Source organism: Pan paniscus, chromosome 10 (genome assembly GCF_029289425.2).
Source record: "Pan paniscus chromosome 10, NHGRI_mPanPan1-v2.0_pri, whole genome shotgun sequence".
NCBI classification, from domain to species: Eukaryota; Metazoa; Chordata; class Mammalia; order Primates; family Hominidae; genus Pan; species Pan paniscus.
The window spans coordinates 55,911,197-55,920,599 of NC_073259.2; positions in this window are offsets into that span (position 1 = coordinate 55,911,197).

Below are 9,403 nucleotides of genomic sequence, written 5' to 3' on the forward strand. Positions count from 1 at the left end.
GGCAGTTCCAAACTTTCCCACATTTTCCTGTCTTCTTTTGAGCCCTCCAAACTGTTCCAACCTCTTTCTGTTACCCAGTTCCAAAGTTGTTTCCACATTTTCAGGTATCTTTTCAGCAATGCCCTGCTCTACTGGTACCAATTTACTGTATTAGTCTGTTTTCACACTGCTGATAAAGACATACCCGAGAATGGGTAATTTAAAAAGGAAAAAGAGTTTAATGGACTTACAGTTCCACATGGCTAGGGAGGCCTCACAATCAGGGCAGAAGGCAAGGAGGAGCAAGTCATGTCTTACATGGATGGCAGCAGGCAAAAAGAGAGTTTGTGCAGGGTAATTCCTCTTTTTAAAACCATCAGATCTCATGAGACTTATTCACTATCACAAGAACAGTGAACATTCCAATTACCTCCCACCGGGTTCCTCTCATGACACATGGGAATTGTGGGAGTTACAATTCAAGATGAGATTTGGGTGGGGACACAGCCAAACCATATCATACTGTTTTATTGAAGTGATGATATATTTCTCTCTGACATTTCCCTAATCAATGGATAAGTTAATATGATCAAAATTATTTTACTGTTACTTATTTTGAGTAAGTAAGAAATGATGCTCCCTGAAGGTCAACTTATTTTTCACATACTAATAAACAATTTCTTTAACAATTGATTCTAGGAGAAACTCAGGGAGTGGGACCAGGATTCTGTGTTTTAACAAGCCCTCCAAGTGATTCTGATGCATATTAAAGTTTGAGCATCACTGGCCAACACTCCTCCCATTCCTACTCCTCAAGGACATTTCAGGAATATCCCTTAGCTTTCTTGTCTCATTCAATTTCACTACTTGTTTTCAGGCATTAAAATATGTCGAGGGTGGAGCCAAGATGGCCGAATAGGAACAGCTCCAGTCTGCAGCTCCCAGCATGAGTGATGCAGAAGATGGGTGATTTCTGCATTTCCAACTGTGGTACTGGGTTCATCTCACTGGGGAGTGTTGGAAACTGGGTGTAGGACAGTGGGTACAGTACAACAACCCTGAGCCAAAGCAGAGCGAGGCATCGCCTCACCTGGGAAGCACAAGAGTTCAGGGAATTCCCTTTCCTAGTCAAAGATGGGGTGACAGACGTCACCTGGAAAATTGGGTCACTCCCGGCCTAATACTGTGCTTTTCCAACGGTCTTAGCAAATGGCACATCAGGAGATTATATCCTGTGCCTGGCTCAGAGGGTCCTATGCCCATGGAACCTCGCTCATTGCTAGCACAGCAGTCTGAGATCAAACTGCAAAGTGGCAGTGAGGCTGGGAGAGGGGCACCTGCCACTGCCAAGGCTTGAGTAGGTGAACAAAAAAGCCAGGAAGCTCCAACTGGGTGGAGCCCACCGCAGCTCAAGGAGGCCTGCCTGCCTCTGTAGACTCCACCTCTGGAGGCAGGGCACAGACAAACAAAAGGCAGCAGAAACTTCTGCAGACATAAATGTACCTGTCTGACAGCTTTGAAGAGAGTAGTGGCTCTCCCAGCATGCAGCTGGAGATCTGAGAATGGACAGAATACCTCCTCAAGTGGGTCCCTGACCCCCAAGTTGCCTAACAGGGAGGCAACCCACATTATGGGCAGACTGACACCTCACACGGCCGGGTACCCCTCTGAGACAAAGCTTCCAGATGAACGATCAGGCAGCAACAATTGCTGCTCACCATTACCTGTTGTTCTGAAGCCTCCGCTGCTAATACCCAGGCAAACAGGGTCTGGAGTGGACCTCCAGCAAATTCCAACAGACCTGTAGCTGAGGGTCCTGACTGTTAGAAGGAAAACTAACAAAAAGAAAGGACATCCACTCAAAAAATGCATCTGTATGTCACCATCATCAAAGACCAAAGGTAGATAAAAACACAAAGATGGGGAAAAAAACAGAGCAGAAAAACTGGAAACTCTAAAAATCAGAATGCCTCTCCTCCTCCAAAGGAATGCAGCTCCTCACCAGCAATGGAACAATGCTGGACGGAGAATGACTTTGACGAGTTGAGAGAAGAAGGCTTCAGGTGATCAAAGTACTCCAAGCTAAAGGAGAAAGCTTGATCCCATGCAAAGAAGTTAAAAACATTGAAAAAAAATTAGATGAATGGCTAACTAGAATAACCAATGCAGAGAAGTCCTTAAAGGACCTGATGGAGCTGAAAACCAAGGAAGGAGAACTACGTGACAAATGCACAAGCCTCAGTAGCCGATTTGATCAACTGGAAGAAAGGGTATCAGTGATGGAAGATGAAATGAATGAAATGAAGTGAGAAGACAAGTTTAGAGAAAAAAGAATAAAAAGAAATGAACAAAGCCTCCAAGAAATATGGGACTATGTGAAAAGACCAAATCTACGTCTGATTGATGTACCTGAAAACGAGAACAGAAGGGAACCAAGTTGGAAAACACTCTGCAGAATATTATCCAGGAGAACTTTTAAAAATCCTTTCCCAACTGCAGGGGCCTAGTAAGCTCAATTAACTCAGCTTTTTGAGCTGAGGTAGAGGACAGCAATGCTTGTGCCTTGATTCTCTTGTGCTGACTAATAATAGTATATCTAGTCCTCCTGTTTTCCTGATGCATAAAACAACTTGCATCTGTTAACCACTCTTCCTTGGGATGGTCAAGAGGCTCATCTCTCTTAAGTCTGGCCTCCTAGAATAAATTTGTTTTATAACCTGTGACATGCTTTGGCTGTGTCCCCAGTCAAATCCTATCTTGAATTATAGCTCTGATAATTCCCATATATCATGGGAGGGACCAAGTGGGAGGTAATTGAATTGGGGGACAGGTCTTTCCCATGCTGTTCTTGTGACAGTGAATAAGCCTCATGAGATTTGATGGTTTTATTTATTTATTTATTTATTTATTTTTGAGACATAGTCTTTCTCTGTTGCCCAGGCTGGAGTGCAGTAGCATGATCTTGGCTCACTGCAACCTCTGACTACTGGGTTCAAGTGATTCTCCTGTCTCAGCCTCCCAAGTATCTGGGATTACAGGTGCCCATCACCATGCCTGGCTAATTTTTGTACTTTTAGTATAGACGGGGTTTCACCCTGTTGGCCAGGCTGGTCTCGAACTCCTGACCTCAGGTGATCCACCGCCTTGGCCTCCCAAAGTGATGGGATTACAGCTAATGGTTTTATAAGGGGGAATTTCCCTACACATGCTCTTTTGTCTGCTGCCATGTAAGAGATGTGACTTTGCTCCTCATTTGCCTTCTGCCATGAGTGTGAGGCCTCCCCAATCATGTGGAACTGTGAGTCAATTAAACCTCTTTTCTTTATAAATTACCCAGCCTCAGATATGTCTTTATTAGCAGCATGAGAATAGACTAATACAACCTGTATGCCAGAAAGGCTGGGAGAATCTGTGGACTCTGGCAGATAAGTAGCTGGGTTTATGGTTTGTCAGGCTTTAAGGGTTATGTCTAGATTGTCTAGCAATAAGGCCTGATACTTTCATAAATATTCTCCTATTATGCACGGGTGCCCTTTATCTTCCAGGACCACTTTCCCTTGGTGTGGGGTCGAAAACCTGTAGGTGCTGTCCTAATGTTTGTTTATTAGCTTTGCCTGCTAGAAAAGTTGTAGCAGCAATAGCTCTAAGACATCAAGGCCACCCTGAGGCCACCTGGTCTATCTGCTTAGAAAATTAGGCTACTGGCCTTGGAATGTTCTCCAGTTTTGGGACAAGATTACCCAAGGTCTGTGCCTTGCTTTTTGGCTACATAAAGAAAAAATGGTTCATCCAACTTGGGGACTCCCACAGCTGCGGCAGAGCCCAGTTTCTCCTTTAGAGTATTGAAGGTTTGCTTGCAGTTCTAATTACATTCTAGGAGCTCTAAATCTTTCCCTTTAGTGTATCGTATAAAGGCTTGGCTACATGTCCAAATCTGGGCACCCATAAGAAGCAGTACCCAGCCATCTCCTAAAAAAACCCATAGTCATTTGTTGGACTGGGACCCTTGGATGACTAAAATAACTTTTCTATCTTCTAGGGATGTTGATCAGTTCCAGAGGTTAAGACAGATTCCAAATATTTAAGTCTTTCAGTCAAAATCTGAGCCCTGTATGGTGATACCCTATATTTGCAAGTTCCCAGGAAATTTACCAATTTAACAGTATTATTATTTGAGTCTTCTTTAGTTGGGCTAGCAATGAGCAAGTCACCTACATACTGAATAATTGTGTCCCTTTCCAATTGTAGATTTCTTAAGTCCTCAGCTAGAGTATTTTCTAATAAGCAGAGGCTATCCCAGAACCCTTCAGAGATGACTGTCCAGGTTAGTTTTGAGGCTGAATGCGTATCTGGATCAGTCCATTCAAAGGCAAACATATTGTGAATCTGGATGCATAAGAGATGCAGAAAAATGCATCTTTCAGGTTTAAGAATGTAAACCAGCTTGCATTCCCTGGGACTTGGGTAAGTATTGGGGACAATGAGGTGTATGGAGACAACTGCATTTATTAATGCTCTAAGGTTTCTGACAAATCTGCACTTGCCTTTAGGCTTTTCATCTGGTAACATGCAAGTATTGTAAGGAGACTCTCATGGCCTTAATAACTCATATGGCAGGAATTTGGCAATAAAGGTTTGAGGCTGGGCACAGTGGCTCACGCCTGTAATCCCAGCACTTTGGGAGGCCGAGGCAGGCAGATCACGAGGTGAGGTGATCGAGACCAACCTGGCTAACACGGTGAAACCCCATCTCTACTAAAAATACAAAAAAAAAAAGAAATTAGCCTGGCGTGGTGGTGGGTGCCTGTAGTCTCAGCTACTCAGGAGGCTGAGGCAGGAGAATGGTGTGAACCTGGGAGGCAGAGTTTGCAGTGAGCCGAGATCATGCCACTGCACTCCACCCTGGGTAACAGAGTGAGACTCCATCTCAAAAAAAAAAAAAAAAAAAGAAAGCAAAATAAGGGTTTGAATTTCCTCTTATGCTTCTTGCCTTAAAATGTATTGTCTCTTCTGAGGGTGAGGAGCACTAGGCTGAAGTTGGATTTGAATAGGTGTTTAGTGCGTTTCCCAGAGCCTGTGTGGCCCAAACCTCAGGATTTACTTGAGAGAACAACTCAGGTGGTAAATGTGACAGCTCATTCTTAACTTATTTTTTCCCCTGAAGGGTCAGGAACAAAAGGAAAACTTTCTCTGCTTTATGATCTGTGAAGGTGACCATGACTTGGTCTCCTGAGTCAGTAAGCCTTTCCCCAGTAAGAGATCAGGCACTCAGAAAGTACTAAAAAGGCAGGTGAGAAATCCAGAGGCTTTGGAGGACAACTTAGAAGATAAGAAAAGCAGTGTTTTTGGGCATGTCCATCATGAGATAACAGGAGCCCATTGTATTGAATCAGGAACAGAGTCATCTGCTCCCACACCTAATAAGAAGTTAATACTCCTACCTGCCACTTCAAGAGTCACCTGAGGCTCCTCCATCTCTCAATAGCTAATAGTCTAATGGGAGTGGAGGCAGGAAGTATCAGGCCCTACCACTTTTGGGTATGCTGGGCTCTGATGATGTCTCCCTTGGAAGCACAGCGCATTTCCTTCGGCAGTGGCCGACCTTCTTACAGAGGGCACATTGATTTATATCCAAGGCATAGTGGCCCAGAGGCACAGACTGGGACTTTCACCTTCTCACTTCCTCTGTGAGGGCCAGGGGTTAAGAGGCTGCCTCTGAAGTGGTGGAGAGCACAAGGCTGCAGCTAGAAGCTGGGACTCTTGTGAGATTTGCTTTATTTTATGTTTTCTCTGTCCTATTCCTGTGATGGAAAACTGCAAAAGCCAAGTCTAAAAGCTGATCCATGGGAGTCTGGAAGCCTAAGGCTGCTTTTGGCGGCCTCCTGCAGATATCAGAAGCAGCCTGGGCTATAAAATAAACTCCTAGCAATGTCGCAATGCCTGTCCCTTCTTGGAGTCAGGGGCAGTGTTAGTGTATTTCCTCAAGGTCTAAATTATCCACCCTTGTAATAAGGCTAGGATTTCATCTTTTCCCTGAGTAATTTTCCAGATTTTATAAAAATTAAAAAGTTTTATCACACTTTTTTTATTCCTTCAGGGAGTCAATCATAATTTTTTCTCTATATATCCTACTTTCTTCCTAATTCATTTCTCTTTTCCAGATTCTAGTTGTCTTTTGGGTCCTTGTCAGGCCTTGCTGTGCCTCCTACTTGATAGGTGCCACGTCTCTGGTTGCAGGCTGCCACCCTATTAGCACATCCTCTAGCCACTCCCATAATACACTGTTTTTCTACCACACAGCAGGTAAACATAAATATATGCAAACCTTGCCTGGTTAAATTTGTCTATGAATTTTCCTGGAACCTCTGAAAACTATTTTAGTCTTTCCTTGCGTATGACTAATTCAGACATAGAAAAGGGTATATATATCTATACAGTGTTCCTATTATCATCTGTCACATCCCAGAGAGGGCAAAAATTCAACTTTGTCAGCTGATAAGAGGCCCTACAGCATGTCGTTATAGTGAAGCTCGGGTGTTTCGAGAGTGGGGTATGTATGTAAGACACGACTCGAAGGGCAGGGAGAAGATGATGACTGGACACTAGATAACCCTGGAAAACTAGAAGGAATTAATAACATGTTGCACATCTCACCAGAACTTGAAGGAGTCTGACTGTGTTCTTATGGGGTGCTTGGACTGGCAGGGGAGAGTTCAGCCCTAGCTAAGAAAATCCTAATATTAAGAGGCACTTGCATTAAAAGGGTAATCAATTACGTGCCATCCCTATTTTGTCTTTTCCTCCATCAAACATATAGAAGCCCATTTTAATTTTTTATCCTGACCAAGCATCAGAGAAGCCTGTATATAATGTATTTCCTCCCACTTAGTTTCTCTTCTATAAAACTAATTAAGCTGCAAAGAAAGGCGTCAGACCAAACAGGAGAAATGGGAAGGCTGTAACTTGTATATTGTAATGTATGAGTCCATTTTCGCACTGCCGTGACAAAACTGACAAAACTCTTTCAGGGAAAAAGTGACGTGTTGGATTTAGAAAGTAGGGTCCAGCTGTGCTATACCAGCTCATCAAAGATGACCTTACGGTTAGGAAATGAGAGAAAACTGTTAAGAAAAAGTCTCATGTTCTCCATCTTGAGGCTAATCAATTGCAGGGGATTGTCATAAAAGAGGCTGTCACTAAACAGGCATATCTGAACTTATCATGTAGGGCTGTTAAATACCACATTCCAACTTCTAGTCATAATGATGGAGAGGTTATTGCTGATTTTTTTCTGATAATTAAGGTACAAAAATACTAGGTTCCAAGATATCTCTTTTTTTCAGTGTCACTTGGAGCAGTGGCAAATTAAATAAGCAATCAGCTAAAAGTCAGAGGATCGTTGAGGAAAGTAAAAGCTAAACTGTTTGGAGCCTCTTTCCTGGGGCAGCCTATAGGCTACTACAAAACAGAGGCGGTGAGCAGAAAGGTGACAAGATGCAGAGCACTCAGGTGAAGGACAGAGAGTGCAAGGTGGACGGTCCAAAAACAGAAAGTGGCAACCATCTTGTTTAGCCAAATCCATTCTTCTCAATATACCCCATGTCCTCTAACCTTGTGAGCTTGGCTTCTAATCTGAGTATGACACCCCCAGGTCTCTAACTTTTTGGGCTCTCTCCCCCTAACATTATACCCTAGGACCTCTCACTTAAGTAGTAGTGGATAATCATTCTTGCCCACCAGAATGGCTTCACGACTCTAAAAGATGGCCCATTTGCCAGCTGACTGATTCTGTATGGCTTGTTTTCCTTGGAGTGGGGGTCTTGTCTTTGTGTCCCTTCATGGTGTTGCTGAAAGATGTTGCTGGAAAAGAGGGTCCTGATACTGACCACAAAGTAGGATTCTTAGATCTTGTGCAGGAAAAAATTTGAGATGAGTCAGAGAGCACAGTGAAAGAAGCAAGTTTATTAGAATTGACTCCATTACAGAGTTGGACATACTCAGAAAACAAGAGCAGGAATGCATTGTCTTTTGTTAGTGTCCCTACTTATAAGTAAGTATAAAGAGAAAGAATTATTATTAAACTTGGAAGGTGTAGATGTAGTTATTAAGTAAGGGGTTATTGGTTTTAACAATGACCATTAACCAGTTGACCTAAGCTAGCTCATTAGTATTATCTTTCAGAAAAAATGCTGCACTCTTAGGACATTTATACATTTTTCAGGCTTGGTGGAAGATGTCTTGTATGGCCATAAATATTCTGCAATTTTAATTTGTGTCCAGCTAAAAAATATGGCTATTTTCAGACCATAAGTATTAATCTTCTAGATGCCTGGTGAGTAACTAGCTACTCATATTAAGATACAGTATTCTAGTCATGTTTATTAAACTAGAAGCTTGGTAACCATGAGTTCCTCTAACACGGCAAGTCTATTCCTCAAGGATAAAATTTATTTCTCAGGAATTTTGTGCATTTTGTTTGATGGAATTTGACATGTTTACCAAAATGGCAGAAAGGAGTGAAATTACTTCTCAAAGATTTCTCAGGAATGGATATAAAGTAAACAAAATAATTAAAGTTAATATGCAAGTTGATACAGTTGATATTCAAAAGAAATTTTGTTTGAAATGCAATGAGATTTTTATTTTTATTTACTTATTAATTATTATTATTACTTTGCGACAGAGTCTTTCTCTGCTGCCCAGGCTGGAGTGCAGTGCACCATGTTGGCTCACTGAAACCTCTGCCTTCCAGGTTCAAGTGATTCTCCTGCCTCAGCCTCCCAAGTAGGTGCGATTACAGGCATGCATCACCACACCCAGCTAATTTTTGTATCTTTAGTAGAGATGGGGTTTCACTCTGTTGGCCAGGCTGGTCTCAAACACCTAACAACAAGAGATCTGCCCACCTTGGCCTCCCAAATTGCTGGGATTACAGGCATGAGCCACCGCTCCCAGACACAATGAGATTTGTAAGTAATTCTAACTGATTTCCTGCTGTTGAGCACGGAGCTGAGCAAATTCAACAGATCATGGGCCTAAAGTAGGAGAAGACTGAGGACAAACTCTGGAACACATGTGATTAAATTAAGTATAATTGAAACCAAATCAAATTTAATAAGGCTGTACCTTTTAGTTTCAAGATGTTTCCATCATTTTGAAATGTGATGTTATTCAGTGGAAAAGAAAAATAGTGTTTATCTCCAGAGTAAAGAACAGGGTTCCCTGCAGGGATTGATTGACTGAGAGCTACGGCTCAGGATTAAAAATTCTTCTTTTTTCTACTCATAAACTAAAAATTAATTTCTAAGCCCCTATTGACTAAATGGACCCCTCTTCTTGGATAAGGACATTCCAAAGTTAACCTGAAAAGCTAGTTCAAGCCACGGGTCACACATGCCCCATTATACTCTCCTCCCTTTGGTTT